This window comes from Perca fluviatilis, chromosome 22 (genome assembly GCF_010015445.1).
Source record: "Perca fluviatilis chromosome 22, GENO_Pfluv_1.0, whole genome shotgun sequence".
In the NCBI taxonomy this organism is placed as follows: Eukaryota; Metazoa; Chordata; class Actinopteri; order Perciformes; family Percidae; genus Perca; species Perca fluviatilis.
The window spans coordinates 15,253,157-15,271,556 of NC_053133.1; the positions used below are offsets into that span (position 1 = coordinate 15,253,157).

The 18,400-nt window shown below is 40.1% G+C and overlaps 1 protein-coding gene across 7 annotated transcripts in view; it reads right to left on the reverse strand.

The window, feature by feature from the left end:
- The window catches only part of sulf1 (sulfatase 1), a 92,326-nt gene that overhangs the window by 44,436 nt on the left and 29,490 nt on the right, over window positions 1-18,400 (reverse strand). The window lies entirely within an intron of this gene.

Here is an 18,400-nt window from a genome sequence, read left to right on the forward strand (position 1 = left end):
AACCATGGCTACCAACCAGTGAAAAGAGTGTGAAAGACAGTTCCGCTTACAATGGAAGATAATAATGCATTTTGATAACATAACCTAATCTTAGAAGCCTTTAGTATTACTCTAAATGTCATTAATTCAAAGCAGTTAGCATATTTATCTTTTCCCCAATCAAATAAGGCACAAGTGACTGTCCTCCATTGAAAGTAATTGTTTTCATTAGCCACACTGCCTTTATGTCGCAAACACACAAGCTTCCCCAAACTACAGTTGACTTAATCATTTTGCTTATCATTTTTGATCTGAAGAAAATGTCTTTGTTTGATTTCCATACAAAATATAAAACGATAGGTTGTACCATTGATAATGATGAACAGGTGCAAATACTTACTAATTTCCACATATCTAGTTCAAGAGGAATGCAGCCTATATTGGATAATTCTTGGCATGAAAAAAAGCTAAGTGCATCCAGATTTTTCAAATAACAACAACTGTCAGCACAGACCATGATTCCTTGGCTCTTACTAGCTGCCAGAGGCACTTAAGAACACACACTGATCAAGCCTTTAAACATTGTGTGTTAAATAAGGGGCCCCATATCCTCCAAATCCATGAACAGATTGATTAAAAGTCCATCCTACAAATATTTTAATATTGTGTTGCCTTGAATACAGTAACAACAGACCTCTTATTCATTTGCTTTTCCAAACGTACAGTATGTTTTATATGATAAAATCCAATGATAACATAGATCAACTTCTGTAGAAATCTGATGGACCACCCAAGGAGCCATATTAAAGCAGGATTAGGCTGCTCCAAGAACTTCTACAAAAATTGGGAAATATAGTGAGAGAAACCAGTCCTATCATTCCCCTGTTCTGGTGAATCACAGGATGACGGAAATGATTTGGGATAGCCTTAAGGTTCAGTAAATAGGTAAATGGCTGGGAACCAGTGCTGTAAGCCATGAATATATGAGATAGATACAGCAGGGAGATACTGATCGCTCTCCCTGGGTCTAACTAAAAAGATGAAAGACATTCTGACAACAGAGACAATGGTGGTCAGGTAGCAATAAGGTTCCACAAGCAAAGCCCCAGGGACCTTTGAGATTGCAACACAATTGCAACCCAAGTGTATTGGTGGCTTTTGTCAGTCTTGTCAGACAAAAGCAGTACAAGTGAGCACAACATTAGTAAAGGATATAACAGTGTGGGGGTGGAGTGGAAAGATTAGGAAGACAATCTGCAACACCTCTCATACTGGAACAGCAGTGGCACAAAAATGTGTTATGTTTGAATAGATAGTTGTTCTTTAGGAATAAATCTTGGTGCAAAATTCAACAACTGAAAATCTTTTAAGCTTTTGGATTCTAGGCAATATCCCCCCTATTCCAATTCTCTATTTCTGGGCTTAATGGTGAAGCATGTCATTGACCCCCCCCCCCAACCCAGTTACTCTGTAGCCACAAAACAGTCTCCATACCACCAAATAATAATACTTTCCACAAATAATAATTTCCCTACTGTACATACCCTCTGACTCCACTCAGTCTATTGGATAGCAGGAAAATCTGCTCCAAAAATGTTTGTTTACACTGATATTTTCTGCTAAAAACAGGTCAACTCTTTGTTAACTTCTATATAAAAATAAATAAATAAATAAATAAAAGACATTGAGAGAAAGCAGTAATTGTTGTCATAAAGCCAGTTGTCTAGCTCCTTCCTGTCTCAGAGCTTTTGGGAGTCTCACTCTCACCAACTGGTGCTCCGTTTCCGTAAGCCTGACTTACTAATCCTCTCAGGCGAGAAGGTGAAAGGCAGGAACAAGGAGAAAGGGGGAAAGCTGTACGTGGGAAGCAAGGCCTATGCTACAACATTCAAAATGCCTCGTTGAAAATAATCCCATAAAGCACGCCGCCAGTGGCCTGTTGAGAGAGAGAATTAGGATTTGCGTAGGGCAGATAGGCCGTTCAATTATCCCCTCAGAGGCCTTTACTGGCCCCAGGCCATGATAAGGACAGATTTCTCATTTGTCAGCAGAATGTGACAAGAACAAGGGAGATTTGGTTAGAGCATACAGAGCATGTTGACATACAGTATAGTAGCTTAAAGAATACACCACCGTTTACTGAAATAGGGTTATTCAACGTCTCCTCTATATTTATATAAGTGGGCAAACGCATTTTTGTCTCAGTGCATACATTGTCTTAGTCCGGCAGCGCAGCCGCTAGCTTAGCTTAGCGTAGTGAATGGAATCCTATGTTGCCGGTTAGCAAGTCGTGAGTAAAAGTGAGCCAACAACAACAAAAACAAAACCTAATTACTTCTTGTGGCCTGCGTATTCACAACGAGTACAAATAGCAATGCAGATTAAGACTAGACGATTTCCTAGGCAGATATTGACTTGGGACTCTGCGCCTATGTAGCAGTGCTTCGGCTGTAGTCTTCTTCCACCCAATATAGTCCAAAGTCATTATCTGCCTAGGAAATCGTCTAGTCTTAAAGTGCCCATATTATGCTCATTTCAGGTTCATAATTGTATTTTGAGGTTGAACCAGAATAGGTTTACATGGTTTAATTTTCAAAAAACACCATATGTTTGTTGTACTGCACATTGCTGCAGCTCCTCTTTTCACCCTCTGTGTTCAGGTCTCTGTTTTAGCTACAGAGTGAAGCATCGCACTTCTATCCCATCTTTGTTGGGAGGCGCACATGTGCAGTAGCTAGGTAAGGATCACATCAGATAGCCGTTTGTTTCTACAACTTCAGTTAGTACAAGGCAGGATTAGCTGGGAGACTTCTTGTAAACAAGGGTGCACTTCCAACTTTGACAAGACATTTTGACTTGTCATAGTAGGAAAAGCACAGCTGAAATTGATAACCTTAACGATGGCTCAATTCCATCAAGTGTCCCAGTAAGCTGTTTCAGTGAGTCAGCATGCACAATACCAGGGCCTCTCCTAAGTGGAATGCAGCCATCATTAATGGTTTTCCTACTATGACATGTCAACATGTCTGCCATGAAAAAGGTCTATAGACATCCACTACAGCACTGGTGTCCACATGGAAAACTTGGGTACACACACTAGTCCAATAAGAATACAAAGTATGTTTTCTGTGCCCAGTAAAATGAAAACACAGGGGATGTGGCTGCGGCTTTTAACAGGGTGTTTGTTGGATTTCTGGGCGAGGAAGCATTGTGGCTCCATGTGATTTGTGATTTGCACGCGGATGGGAAAAGAGGCCTTTTAATCTGTGCCATGGACTCCGCTTCCTCTCTCTAGGAGAAAATCAGTAACATGAATGGCTCACCACTACACAACTGCACAACCACTGGGATGTTTATGACCCACTGAAGGGCCACACAGTGTAAGAGACCATTTGTATGAGAATAGGTACTAGAGCAGGACCCTCCCCTTCTCTAAGCTCCCTCACCCAGTCTCTTTTATACACTCAGGCCCTCTCATCATCCACTCTGCCCATTTCACCTCTCTCTGCCTTCTTTCCTTCACTTACGATTTTACCATTTCCATACCACCATTCTCAGGTCTCCGGTCATGCCCTCGGTTATTAAAGAATGCCCAGAAATAGCCAGAAGGACAGCTTTCAGTAAAGAAGACCAAAGAAGCCAGGTCTCCAACAGGTGCAAATTCCAGTGATGCCTGCATGCGTTCGGACACTATTGTTTCTATAAACCTGGGCCAAGTAGCACGCTGAAGCAGAGATGTCTGACAGCTAAACCTGCTTTCATGCCCCATATCAGGTTGAATTTCCACATTGTTTTACTATGTGTGTGTGTGTGTGTGTGTGTGTGTGTGTGTGTGTGTGTGTGTGTGTGTGTGTGTGTGTGTGTGTTGTGTGTGTGTGTGTCAGACAGAAAGTGAAAAGTCATGTCTTTTTTTATTCAAATAATGTAATTGCTTAAACGGGAACTGTTTCATAATCAAGTGAGTACAAACGAAACTTTTAACATCATGAATATTTGATTATATTTATAAGAATTGCTATGGTTTAATAGTATTAAACTGTAACATACTCCCAGGTTCCCATTTCACGCTCATCCTGCAGACTGTGGAGTCTGGAAACTGTCTGTACTGGACAGCCCATCCCACAGGAGAACTCAGAGTCTGGGGCTGTGTGGGTGGGAGAGCGCTCATTTGAAGAAAACTCCCAATAATCCAATTAAGCACATCATTTCCTTTAGTACACAGGAATTGAATCAACTGTCAGAAAGCAGCCGAGTCAGAAAAAGTGAAAAGAGTGGACAGAGAAAGGGTAAAAAAAGGCTTTTCTGTTTGCAGTGAACAAAATGCAAACAAAGCTTTAGAAAAAGAGGCTTTAGATCTCAGCAAACATGGTGGGGCCTCCCGTGCTCCACTTTGTAACTGTCCTGCTTGGCTGGCGATCAGCTCTCTTGTCCAGGACTTTTAGCAGAGATCCCTTTACCAGGAGCCAAGCTGCCTTTCACAGTGTGCGAGTGTGTGCACGCGTGCTTGAATATGCATGAGAAAAGATGGGGCTCCTCTACTGTTCTGCTGCTCTATAAATGGCCTTATATTCATAAAGAAAGACAATAAAAAGAGGAAGACAAATAAGAGGGAAATATGGATGTGGGGTACATTAGTGATATGTTGCAAGTAGGTGAAAACATACATAATATATAATATAATATGATAAATCCTACCTGAACCCCTCCATTAACCTCTGTTTAAGCAGATTCTGTTCTCTTTGAGATGGCACGCATATGAAGTAATTTCAGTAAATACACTCCTGCAAAAAGAGGGACGCTAGAGGAGAGAAAAACGGTACAGGAATTCAGAATATCCTACTAGTAAGTGCTTATCTTCCCTCTTGGGACATGGTCAGCCACAATGACGAGGCCAAAACGGAGAAAATGGGCATCATCTTGTGAATATTTCAGTCCAAAAAAAAACGCTCCCTTGTGTATATGTATGTAGATCTTTGAGCTACTTTACTTAAATGTACATCTCCATTTTCAATTTATTTTTTAATTAGATTTTATTTTGAATAGGCATCCTAACATTTTGGACATGCAAACAAGTTGTAGTTTTCACAAAGGCCTCCTAAAGCCCTGTGTTTTCTCTTCTCCCTGTCGTCGTCCCCCCTCCCTTCCTCCTGTGTTGGTGAGAATGTTGATCTCTTGAATTTTACCGAGACCATCTGATAACACTGTGTGCTCACTGAATTATTTCGAGCAAAACTGGCACAATTTACGGCTACAGGGGCTGATCTACTTTATGATAAAATGTAACTACAACTGAAACGTTATTGTTTTTATTGTATTGAAATAATATTCTTTCTAACAAAGAAAGATGGGAAAAAATAACAAAATGAGAGCAAGGAGGAAGAGAAAGAAACAGGAGAAGAAAGTAGAGGAGGGCAATATGATCAAAATTAATACAGCAAAAAGTATGTATCACAGCATTAGCTCATCATAAGATCTGTGAACTACTTTCATTTGATAATATTAAATACTACAATGAAGGAAATATTAACCAGCCTTTGAATAAAGACAGGAAGTAGGGAATGAACAAATGAAAGATAGAAGGGAAGTAGCAAAATAGGTATTAAAAAAAAATAGAAAGGGCCTCAGTTTGTGTACCCCAGTCTTAAACTGTGAAAAGGAGTGCTCAGCTTTTCTTTTTCAAGCTTTTATATACTAAAAAAAAAAAACATTCTTAACTCCTCATTCTTCATTTCCTGTTCCTGTCCGGGTCCAGATGGCCAAAGGATCCAGAGAACATCCGTAACGAAATGACTGATTACTTTCATGACTGAGCTGGTGCCGAGCAGGGTAAAGTAAGTAGGAGGTAGAAGACGTTTTATCATAACAGTACATGACCAGCTTCTTTCACCCATAAATAATCAACTGTATTTCTGCGAGAAGGAAAATGATATACAGCATTTCTTATAGTAGTGTTAATTTTGTCACCTATTTTTAATTTAGTCTTAGTCTTGTGCCAAAAATTGTTGTTAGTCAAGTTTTAGTCGACTAAAAGTCTCGTCATTTTAGTCTACTTTTAGTCAAAAGAGAACTCAAGGTATCTTAGTCAAGTTTTAGTCGACTAAAAGTCTCGCCATTTTAGTCAAGTTTTAGTCAAAACATTTTAGTCTTTTTTTAAATAAATTATTTCTGATAACCATTTCAGTAAAATAGTTATAAAAATAAATAAATTATATAAAGTTATATAAATGTTGAGCCTCTTATTTATTTCACCAGTAAATTTCTGCTAAATGACAAAAACAGCCACTGCATGGGAAAAGGATATTTTACAATAAAATAAATGCAGCATGAAACTGGCGAGGCATATTTCAAGTGAACGCAACATATGTGGTTTTTTTCCAGACAACGGCAGCTGCAGCTACAGACTGTCGTACGGAACAATAATGCATGTTAATTTAGTCTTAGTCAGCGTTTTTGGACATTGGCGCAGTCTCGTCATCGTCTCGTCTTAGTCATGGAAAAAAGGTCGTTGATGAACGTATTTAGTCTTGTCTCGTCTGACGAAATTAACACTATCTTATAGTGTAATATTCACTGGCAGCAAAGCACATGTAGATATTTTTATAAATGTCACGTCTCTAATGCAGCTGATAAACTCAACAATCCTGCAGCTGAACTACCGGTATACAGGTATGTGAGGGTTCAATTACAATTCCTAAAAAAAGAAAAAAAGGGAAAATAGGGTCTCATTCTATAATGTGATGAATGTGTTTAGCTAGGTGTCAGACATGCTGAAACATTACACGTAAGAAAGGGATAAAACATGTTGAAGGCTTTATGGACCCCTTGCCACATATTGTACACCACTTGAGCTGATGGTAAAATCAAAACTGTATGCTGACTGAATCAAAAACAGTCATAAATATTAAAGCCTACAGCTTAGATAAACATGCCTTGGGAATGCAAAATATTATTACAGTTGTGAAAACCTTTTCTGCACTTGTCTAATCCCATCCAGGTATGTTAAGACAATGACATTACATAAATTGACAGGTTTACAGTAGGCAATGAATACAAGTATTCTTCTAATCTGATGCTACAAGTGGGAGACCGCTACCAGCAACAAAAGGCAAGCAGTAACAAAAGAAGGAAACTTTCTCATATTCTACTTATAATACTCATAATCATAACTGTATGAGCATATTTTTCTCTTTCTATCATTTTAAATCTGTATACTGCACTATGTGAAACCATGGTATGCTTGTTTTGCTTTGTGTTTACCAAGTGTCCATGTAATCTGTTCTGCTGGGAATAGCTGTCATGGAAGGCGACAGCGTCACACAGCTCAGGTGTTTGGTTAGAGGTAAAATGGGATCCTAAACAGCCAAAGAGATCAAAGCTGTTTATGCCTTTTGCAAGCGGCTGTATAACCCAGCCACACGCTGCAAACTTAATCGATATATCAGGTTAAATCATTCCGCTTTGCGAAGCTGTCTGAATCCTGTTTTGGAGAAACAGTAACTTAGCTCAGCCACAGGTATGTAGAGTCAAAAAGTTTGACAGAAACTGCCTATAAAATGTGCTCCGTACACTTTCCACATCACATCAAGTTTGCCATATGAACCCCATGCTCTTGGCATTTTCTGTAATGACATTACACAATGGTGTTCCATGTCAAACAGCAAGTTGGTCCTCTCGCATCACCGGCCAAATAGAAATCACAAGCTCAAGTTTTATATCCAAGTCAAAGAAAACTAGGCTGCTGGCACCACAAATGTAGAAATGTGGATCAGCAGGAAGTCAGGGGGCTTTTACTTCAATGTCTTTGCTCCCACAATTAAGACTTCATAAATATATCCCAGAATATAAAACACTTAAAATTGGGCCCCTTTGCACTGCATTTGACTGACAAGGCCACTACACTCCAAATTACTCACAGGCACACAGCAGGCAAGCAGAGTGTTTGGCCGAGATGTGTGTCTGGTGCCAGTGTGTTGCGCACAGGCCAAACTTTTGGAGTCAATTGTCAAGGGCATGCAAGTCCAAGCCATGAAAGCCATCTGGAATGGAGCAGAAATGACACAATTTACAGCTATAAATAGAACAACTAAGGTCCACAATCAGAGTGATAATCCCTCAACAATGTAGCGGCTTTGTGGTATTACTTAATGTTCTAGTGCAAGACTTGAAGAAAATATCCTGATCTACGTAAGTGTCATGTCGTTCCGCTCAGATAAACAGACCCTGAACACATTGTAATGTGGTCAGAGCGGTGGGGAGGGCCTATGACCTTTGACCTGGATCTGGGATTAGTAGTTTATGACACTTTAGTCATGGACTTTCACCAAATCCCCCTTGTCTCAAAGAGTACTCTTCAGCACAAATGGAGTGGAAAAAAACGCTGCAGTTAGGTACACCACAATCTGTTGAAGTGAAGATTGATGAGGGGCCAACAGGTCAAGTGTAGATCATTTCTCTTAATCTGGCGAGATGATTGAAGATTTAAATTTAACAGGTGGTTTTCAATAATCTGTAACTGGTATAATGCATAGGAGAAAACATTCCACTGCATGTGTTCTAATGACACTCAACATGAATCCACTACTCTTCATCTCTCCAGATGGTCACAATAAAAGAGAAAGTGGGGGCCGAATGCCAAACCTGCCAACGCTACCGTCTCTCACATCTCGTCTGTATACACAAATACATGGCAGCGGTCCCCTTTTTCAAACTGGTGCTTCTGAAGCTGATTCTTATTACCAAATAGTCTTTCCCCTCGAGGCATTGTGTTTGCTCCTTCTAGCTTGACATGGGGGCAATATATTAAAATGTATGAGCCTTTATTCTACTCTGTTCAAACAGTGCCAAGTTGAGTTTACCCAGACCACAACACAAAACACAGGAACACATGCATGCGCATGCACACACACAAACACAAAAAATGAGAGTCAACCCTTGCCATTGTTTATTTGTTGGAAGGCCAAAAACCCATGCTGGTAGTGGGTCTGAGATATAATGGCATAGAGAGCCAAAAATGGCCATGACATTATTACATTTTTAGCAGCAGGAAAGAAACCAAGCCTCGAATCAACTACACCAAGAACATGTAGACAAGGTGACAGTCACACTTTCTTTGCTACTGCTTTACAATCTCTCCCCCTTTTCATTAAGAGACATTTTTTATTTACAAAACTCTCTCTCATTTCGGCTCTTGTGTCAGAGCTTCCCCATTTGGGCATTATGACACAGCTTGAGTTGTTTTTAAAGGATATCTTAATAAAAACAACACACCACCCTGAGTTGATTTGCTCCCCTCCCCCTAACACATAGTGAGGCCAAATAGGTCCGCAAAAACTTGAGCTTGAAGAAAAATGTACTATCTGCTAACACGTTTTACTCCCCGAGGGAGGCAAACATGCTCAGACTTAATGCAAAACATATTGTATAAGTATTAAATCCCCACATCCTCTTAATGTTAGCAACAGAACACCACAACAGCAATCCTCACAATGTTCCCCTAATCCCCTCTAAAATGGGCTTCATCAATGGAAAAAAGCAGTTTATTTTTAAGAAGATGGTATGAGAGAGTTCTAGTTCTAGCCATCCATTGGATAGGAGGTTATCAGATATCAGCTATCAATGTTGTGAGAACCAAACCCTAAGGCAGTCATTCTAAAAAATAAAAGGTCTTGCTATAGACTTATTTATTGCATATCACAAATCTGTACACAGTCCTGGGCTGATAAAACTGATAGTTTCCATTGTAATGATAAAGGTACATGGCCTAATCAAGTTGTTGCAGGACCCAATCTTGGCATTTTGTCATGTTGACAGCAGAGGCAGACTGTTAATACAAGAAATGATGAAGCAGAAAAGTGAAAAATGGTTGCATTGGGAATTTAAGAGCAAGGGATGAGAATCCTCAAGTATTTTAATATAATAGCCATTTTTTAAATATATGCTAATAAAACTTGTACTTATATTATTGGCTGGTGTTTATTCACTGCACTAAATTCAAGCATAAATCTAAATGTTGACCTACAATTAGGATAAAGGATATAGCAATCATCATGAAAGGGTCCACACACCAGACTGTGTGAGATTTTACATATCAGATACAAAAGTTAGTGAGAAACCAACTCTCTATAGTTGCTTTCCCACATCAATCTCCCTCACTAGCTGGTGTATTGTGTGCCTGTGCCTGTGTAGAGAGGTCTGGAGGTAAAGGGAAGCTCATGCTAAGCTCAGACTGCAAATTAATCAACATCTACCCATATCCTCTTCTAACTGCTTTCCTTTCCTCCAAGACCTCCCAGTTTCCCTGGGCCCAGCAGGACCACAAGCAGCTGTACCAAAACAACACTAAATCATCTCCACCAAAGGTCTACATAAACAACCTTGGACAAGAACAACATTACATTATGCCAATCTATAGAACACGCCAAAAATGTCTTCTACAGAGCATCGTAAATTAAACTGTTATTAAATTAACATTCATTTTACACAGATTAAATCATTTAATGCTCATTACAGCTTGTTCATTTTCTTTTTTATCATCAAAAGGTGTAGGGGTATACCTGTAGTTTAAAATAAGTTAAGTAAAACTAACTATCAGGTACTCCGAGTTCACCAAGTTCACCTGAATTGTAGCAAAATCAAATACATTATTAATTTATCCTAAGATCTGGTCAAAGTTTACCTTGCACGGCAGCTTGAATTCTCGCTGGATCACAAATCACATAAAAATCCATCTTGTCAGGCTTCAAGGAACACGTTTGAGTACGAACAGCAGCGGACAAAAACAATCGGCGTCCAGTGAGGAGCAAATGGCAGCTACGCCGTGGTTTAGGTGTGTGACGGTTGCGACTGTTCGTTTAAAACAACAATGGCGATGGTTCATCCAAATACCTGCCAGGTGCCCTTTCCCAAACAGTTTCCAATGACGCCTTCTCAGATGGTTCTGTGCTAACAAACTATCTTGCACGTTAGTTTAGCTCAAAGTTGCAAATTCAACGGAAAATGGTTCGTACGCTATAGTGATTTCCCTTTCCACTTGTAAAACAGAAAGTTTATTTTTTTTTGTTTAGTAAATAACTGCTAAGGAAAGTCCAATAGAGAGATACAGTTACAATACAATATTGTATATGCTTTGTAAATCATTTCATTGAATGATGCATGCAGTAGTATGAGAGTGCAGTCTCGGCTTGGACTAATGGGATTATCATCTATGTATTATAGAAAAAAGTATTCACTAACTTATTTTCCTATCTTATACTGCATGAAAGGATTTCTAGAGGAATGGGCAAAAACACCAACCAGAAATTATTTTCACTGATGGTTATACAAAGCATATGCAACAGTACAATAGTTGCTGTATGCGACTTATGACATGGCAGTATTTTCATGGGTCAGAGACAAAATGGTTTGGGCCTCATTGCGGTGGGACCACACATGATATAATTTATGATATAGTTGAATTAATTAGATTTCATATTTGGAACTTGCGCAGTACAAAGCAGCCACTCATCAGCTACTTCAGAACAGTTCGTGAGAACTAATATGTCTAATATGCAAACACACAGACCGCTTTCTCTTGTGTGACATAGTGGATGTGTTTGTTTGCATGTGTAAAAGTGCAAATGGACAACTGCCTGCCAATAGTCATTAAAATAAATAGTATACAGTAGATAATCTACAAAAGTGAAAAGTTTTCTGTTCAAATATACAATCCTTTATTTCTATTTTCCTTTTTTATATATTGAATATTTCAACAAATGTGTTTTCTTGATTGGAGGTTGCATGCGAAAGCTGTTGACTCTAATCCTGAAATAAGTAAAATTAAAAAAAAATAAAGTAAAAAATGTAGTTGATTTGTGGTCCGCTGGTAAGCAGAATCTTCAGAAAAAGTAACCACATGTGGGCCACACAAAGGGGCAGATTATCAAACAATATATAAAATGATCAGGATCATTAATAATACTTTTCTACAGTTGCAAAGGTTTTAGGAAATGTAGCTCTCCTATTTATTTCCGTCCTCGTTTAGATTATATGTGTATGTATGGCATCTATAATCTTAGTGGGGTCAAGCGCCAATGTGGCATTGATTGTTTGCAACTCTGAGCCTTGCTGGTAAGCCCTCTCCCTCAGCCAAGATCCCTTCCAATGAGAAGCAGACCTGACTAGGCATCAGTTGTGGTGTAACGGCTTTCAGTGATTTTGCTCTTAACCCCAGAGCTTGTTTTGAAACCCTCCAGGGGGGCATTAGAAAATGAAATGCAAGTGCTGTGGAAACCATGTCCTCCTCCCCCTCATTGCCCTGGTTAAGGGACAGTTGCACTGGGAGACAGGGATATAGATATTCCTTGGTGGAGAAACACATCTCACTTAGCTAAATTGGCCGTGTCTCATCCCTCAATACCTACTGTTCTCATGGGGAAAATGAACTCCACCAGGTGCTATGTAGGATCTTTAGCTTTAGCTTTTCCACACCCTGCATTCCTGCTATAGGAGTGGAGACTGGTCAGACATGCCTGGATAGCCTTGGTCAACACCTCACCGTGTCTCAGACTCTGGTCCGTCTTTCAAACTCTCTGAGGTGTGCAGCAGTATTTTCTGATGAGTCATATGATACACCTCTGGCACGAATCTGAAGCACACAATCTCACTCTATTAAACGTCACATTTTAAAGAATTTGGACGGAGGGCAAATTGTCCAGATGGCCCTAACTCAGCAGTAGCCATATTAGCTTTCAAAATGTCCCGGCTCAGTCCTGAATTACCGTTTACCTGGGGCGGCAGAGCACTTCCCTTTTGATTTCTGCACAGTTGCTCTGATCTGTCAAGCAGAAAAATAACCAGAGGCTACTTCAAAGGCCAGGTCTCCTCACAGCGGCTGAGTCCAAAATGCTGCTGCCTTCATGCAAGGAGCCAAAGCTAAAAGGCGTCTTTATATGAAAATTGGTTTCATTAAGATCACTGGAATCCTTTGAGGGTCAGTGGAAAAAAGAAAACACATGTTGACAAGCACAAACGTCTGCACCTTCTTATAAACATCAACCTCAGTGCTTTTCACAATGCCTTTATGACGAGATTTTTTTTTCCCATTTTGTAAGACAGCACACAAAGGATCGAATGTACGTAGGTACTCAAAAAGCGACTATATAAGTCTTAAAAATGTTGAGGTGTTGAAGTAGCTTTCTGAACAACAGGAGCCTGTTCTTACACCGGTGGCATATGTAGTTTCTGTGTTGGTGAAAGCATACCCTATGCACTCAAATTGTATCTTAAGGAGGTGTTTTACAGTGTCCAGAGGGAGGCTGTGATCATTTATTTTTGCCTAAGGTGAAGTACAGACACTGCAGTAAAGACGCAAAAATACTAATTATCCTACTAAAATGATCAAGAACGCTCTATTACCTTACAGAGAAACTGGGGAGCCTAAAATAGAAAAATGTGACTACTAAACTCAATAAAGATGAAATCGATTTTTTTTAAATGATCAATTCGAAACAAAGGCAATAGTCAGAAACACAAGGAGAGCAAAGTTCAGCAAGAAATTGGATAAAAGATATAAGAGCAAAGATACATTCAAAAGCCCTTAGTTTCAGGGGGTAATTTTAAACACACTTAAAGCTGGAATGTGACATTATGGGTCAGCTGCTCATTCACACCTTCAGGTTGGACTGGAAAAGCTTTCCAGCTGTAACTTAGTTATAATAACACCCAAACCGTCAAGTCAACTGATATCGGAGCACGGAAATTATTAGACATTAAACATGAGAGGAGATGGGAGAACTCCAACAGAGAGGCATTTTATCACAGTCGAGGCTCAGAACCTGTTGTGGTTGTTCTCTTCCAAGACTAGGAGGGAGGGGGGGGAGGTAACCCAATCACATCAAGCAGTTCCTTATCTGGCCAGGGATCAAACCCTCAGGAGTGTGCTGTAATTTCTTACCATGGCTTTGACAAGCAGCATTTCGGTTTGCGGTTTGGTCCAGCTCTGGAAAGTGGTGCAACTTCTATACTATGTGAAATGCCTATACACTATACAGGACAGAGATATTGTGGCTAGGAGTGAGTGGGAAATGATGAGGTGTTTTAACACCACATGAGGTGACGTCTTTGGTAATTTGATCACTATCATGCTCAAGCTCTTTTCCACTATGTCCAGGTTAGATGCTTTGTCATCAAAAGGACACAGCGAGAGGGATTTACAGTATAAGCTCACAGCAGCAGGTCTTGTAGATAATAGGCTTCAGTTAGGCTAGCCCTCGATCATAGCTCACTGAGCATCATGTGGCTTGGTTTGAAGTTAGAAGTGAAGACATTAAAGTCATCTGTCTGGGTCTCCATGGATGCATTTTAGAGGACGGTGAGGTTATGAGTTTGTCTCGTGTTACCTGGCTCTGCTGGAGCTGACCTGAGTGGGACCTAAAGATTAAGGAACCATCTGGGAGCTGCAACCTGAGCTCAGGAGAGGAGGAAAAGAAGGGCTGGTCCAGGACAGAACTTTCACTTTTTTACAATGATGTGCATGCGCGCGCACGCACGCACGCACGCACACACACACACACACACACACACACACACACACACACACACACACACACACACACACACACACACACACACACACACACACACACACACACACACACACACACACACACACACACACACACACACACACACACACACACACACACACACACACACACACCACTGTTGTAGTAAAAGTACTTTAACTTAAACTGGGGACTTAAAGGGGAACACCACTCAAAATGATAATTTGTAACTGCAATTTCTTTAGCACACAGCCACGCAACCCAAAGAGCTGTGATTGTAATGTCATTAGGGAGTGTATTCTATCGTTCCAACAGAATCATACAACTTCTTTCTAACTGATCACTTCACATCAGTTTCAGGAGAAATATTGCATAGAATTATTTAACCATATAAACTTCATATTTTTTTAACCAGAACCTCTGGTAGTTGGATCAAAAAGCTCCTTAATACACTACAGCTGTTATTTAAATCCATCAGGTATATATTTACTCAACAGTTAAGTAAATATAACTATCTGATCCGACTCGGTATCAGCAGACACCCAACATTAATTCGAATCAGGGACAAAAAAGCTTGATTGAGACTTCCCTAAATGTCATCAATCCGTCCAGCTCCAGTGACAGTGACAACTAATTGGATCAGAGATGGTTTGACTTTGTAAAGCCAAAGGGGGTTCATATTATTGTATTTGATATAAATTACAAAATCTCTTGATTATTCTCCTATTCTACCCTTCGATTTTATCTCACTAGAACATGGTAGAGTGAGTGTTTTATTCTCAGTTAGAGAGGACAAACCAAGCTCTCATGGCAAACAAAATTTCCCTTCAAGCAGAAACATTAGCTGATGAAGCAAAATAAGAAGTTGTGCTCTCATTTTTAACAAATGGAAGGTTTTATTCAAAATGATTTGGCTCTGACTGGTTAATTTCCTCTTTGAAGAGGCCCAATTCATATATCATACCAAAAGGATGCTGACCCACACCGCTGTACATTTTTCAGTGAAGCACTCCAATGATTGAGATTTCCCAAAAGTACAATGAATATAGTACATCATCCATCCATGTTGCAATTCAGAGGTCAGCACAAGTGCAGGACAAAAATCCTTAGATTTGTAAAACAATCCCAGTTAATGGAAAATAACCTGCCTTTAACCACATAGCTGCAACTCACAATAGTATGTCTCTAATAAAAAACTAAGGCTGAATCATCCAAATTATGACAAGTGGCCACACATGACTGACATCCCCAGGTCCAGATGTGAAATACAGTAGGCATGACGTTGCTGTGCTTGTTTTCTGACCCTTTGATCCATAAAAATGGAGTGCATCTGCTGGACATTTTGCCAAGATATTATCCCCTATACAGCCATGTGAAATAAGAACCAAACATTGTCCAACTCTATTCATGTAATGTAGAAAATTTAGGCAGTGGCTGATTCATCTTTAATGAATCACGTCAGGACTTTTCCACTGCCGGCAGTTCTTTCACCTCCAATTCGACAACCATTACACAATCTCAGTTTGACTTTGCCTCGCTGATGTTCTACAGAAATCGTGCAGTTCACTTCCGCCGCAGTGGCTCCTATTTAAAAGTTCCATGTAATTCTCAAAAGGCTCCTTTAGGTCCCTGTGGTGGCAGTCCTAATCAGTGTGTTGCACACAGCAGCCAGCCAGAGGGCCAGCGCAAGGCCTGGTTTCCATCGGAGAAAAAAAAACAATAATGGCTCCTAATACCATCCTCAGGACCCCTGTCCTGTCAGACAACACTGATTTATAGAAATGACTCATTTTTAAACATGCCTTTTCATGTCGCCATTAAAAAGGCCTCATCCCTACAGCAGATGTCAAAGCCAATAACCACTTGTATAAGGATTACAGAAAATTCCTCCGATATGAAAGTATAAGAACAATTGCACAGAATAGCCACAAAGTGCTACAACCACACTGAAAGCATTAAAAAGACTTCCTTTTAAAAATCACCGTCATACTTTCCTTTTATGCAACTGCTGTCGCTTCATGTGCCAACGCAATGGCGCTCTCATGAAGTATCTGCCCACCCAGACAACCCACCAGGAATAGCCATGGACTTGTCTCCAGGCAGTCACGAGTGATTGGACTCCATCTCCCCAATAAAGTGCTTGTTCTAATGACAGCCCCATGCTCCACACGTTGCTATAAGCACAGGCCTCACAGCTGCTGCGCTCAAACAAGCTCACCAAAAACATGAGATCAACATACCATCTGCTAGTTGTGTCTCCTCCAGATCATTAATCAAACTCCCTATTGCTGCATTGATGCTGTAGAAGATATTGTTCCCACCACATCATTAGGAGCGCCGGCGCCCACATTGCTTTCTATATGACATCATCGTGTACAAGCAGTTGAACTTAAATGTGTCTGATGCAGTGAGATGTATTTTGGGTTATCATCAATCATTGAATAAGAGTAAGGCTCAAAATGCAATGACATTTACAGTAATGTTACTTAAAACACACACACACACACACGCACACACACACAAATGCCACTGAATGGTTGTAAACAATAGGCAGGACAGTGAACATGCACAACAAATAAAGATTATTTCATCAACACAATGACATTCCAACAAACTACCCCTCATATTTTGGGTTTGGTGGTACCCACTGAAAACGATGTGGCCGGTGCCAGACAAACCATCTTCACAGTGACATGACGGAACACCAACACACCAATAACCCCAAGCAATGGCTGTCACCCCTGCACCATGCTGTGCCATCTCAGAAAACCACCACTAACCTCAGACCTCCAAAATAAGGTTGTGGGAAGAATTCTGCATAAATATGTTTATCCTTGTTCTGATATAATGAAACATGACAGCTGGTTTGGCACAGCAAGGTCAGGTGTTAAAATATTATACTATCTACATCCCAATGTAAATTGTAAAGACCGCAGGTGAATAAAATGTAACATTTGACATTTTATCATATGCCCAAAAGATGAAATAGCAAGAAAAGTGTCTTCATATTATTTTAATTAAAAGGTGATGCATGGTTGTAGCTTTGAGCTTGGGTTAGATATCAGCCAGCAGCACATACAACACCAAAATATAAAGACAGGACATATTTTTCCTCACAAAGGACCACAGGTTGTCAAATGCAATAAATCAACAACAAACTTGGCATCCATCTGCTTCTTTGAACATGTCATCTACAGCAAATGGTGCATGACCACCCAGCAACTACACCACGGTCTGAAAGTTAATGCAGAAACAAATAGTGTTGCAATTCTTAAGTAACCTCTTTGGGGCGCTTTCTAGGTTTATTACAAGCAAATGTTTGATGAAGCGGATCTGGCAATGCCTGTTTTCTCTGGACATCTCTTATCTGGATATCTATCAAAACTGCTGCTGGTTTATGCTCTGATTCCCAGTCAAGGTTGTGTATTGATTTATGGCACTGAGATTCTAGAAGAAGTAACAACCTTGTTCTGCCAGCAGCTGAAAAGAAGGGGCCTATGGGCCTCAGCTGAGGGGCTAAATGTCAAAAAACCAACTATACCTCCCTCCCACCCATGTGAAAACCATCCCCCAGGTTTGGAAGTGTCTATGTGAAAGTGATGGCGGAAAATGAAGAAAGCCAGTATTGTTAAGAAAAACAAAACTTGATTATTTCGACCTTGTCAGAGATTCCTGTGTGTCAATTACTATCTAATTGTTGGTCATACATTGCCCATAACTGGAAATTTGTGAAAAATGTCAACCATTTCCTCTGATAAATATCTGTGTTGTCCAGGGGTTGAATAAATAGCCCTTTTTACTAATGACTCACATTTAGACAGTGGCTCAAGCTGACATAGAAGCATACCTGCTGGGATCCATAATACAGATTTATTGTTCAG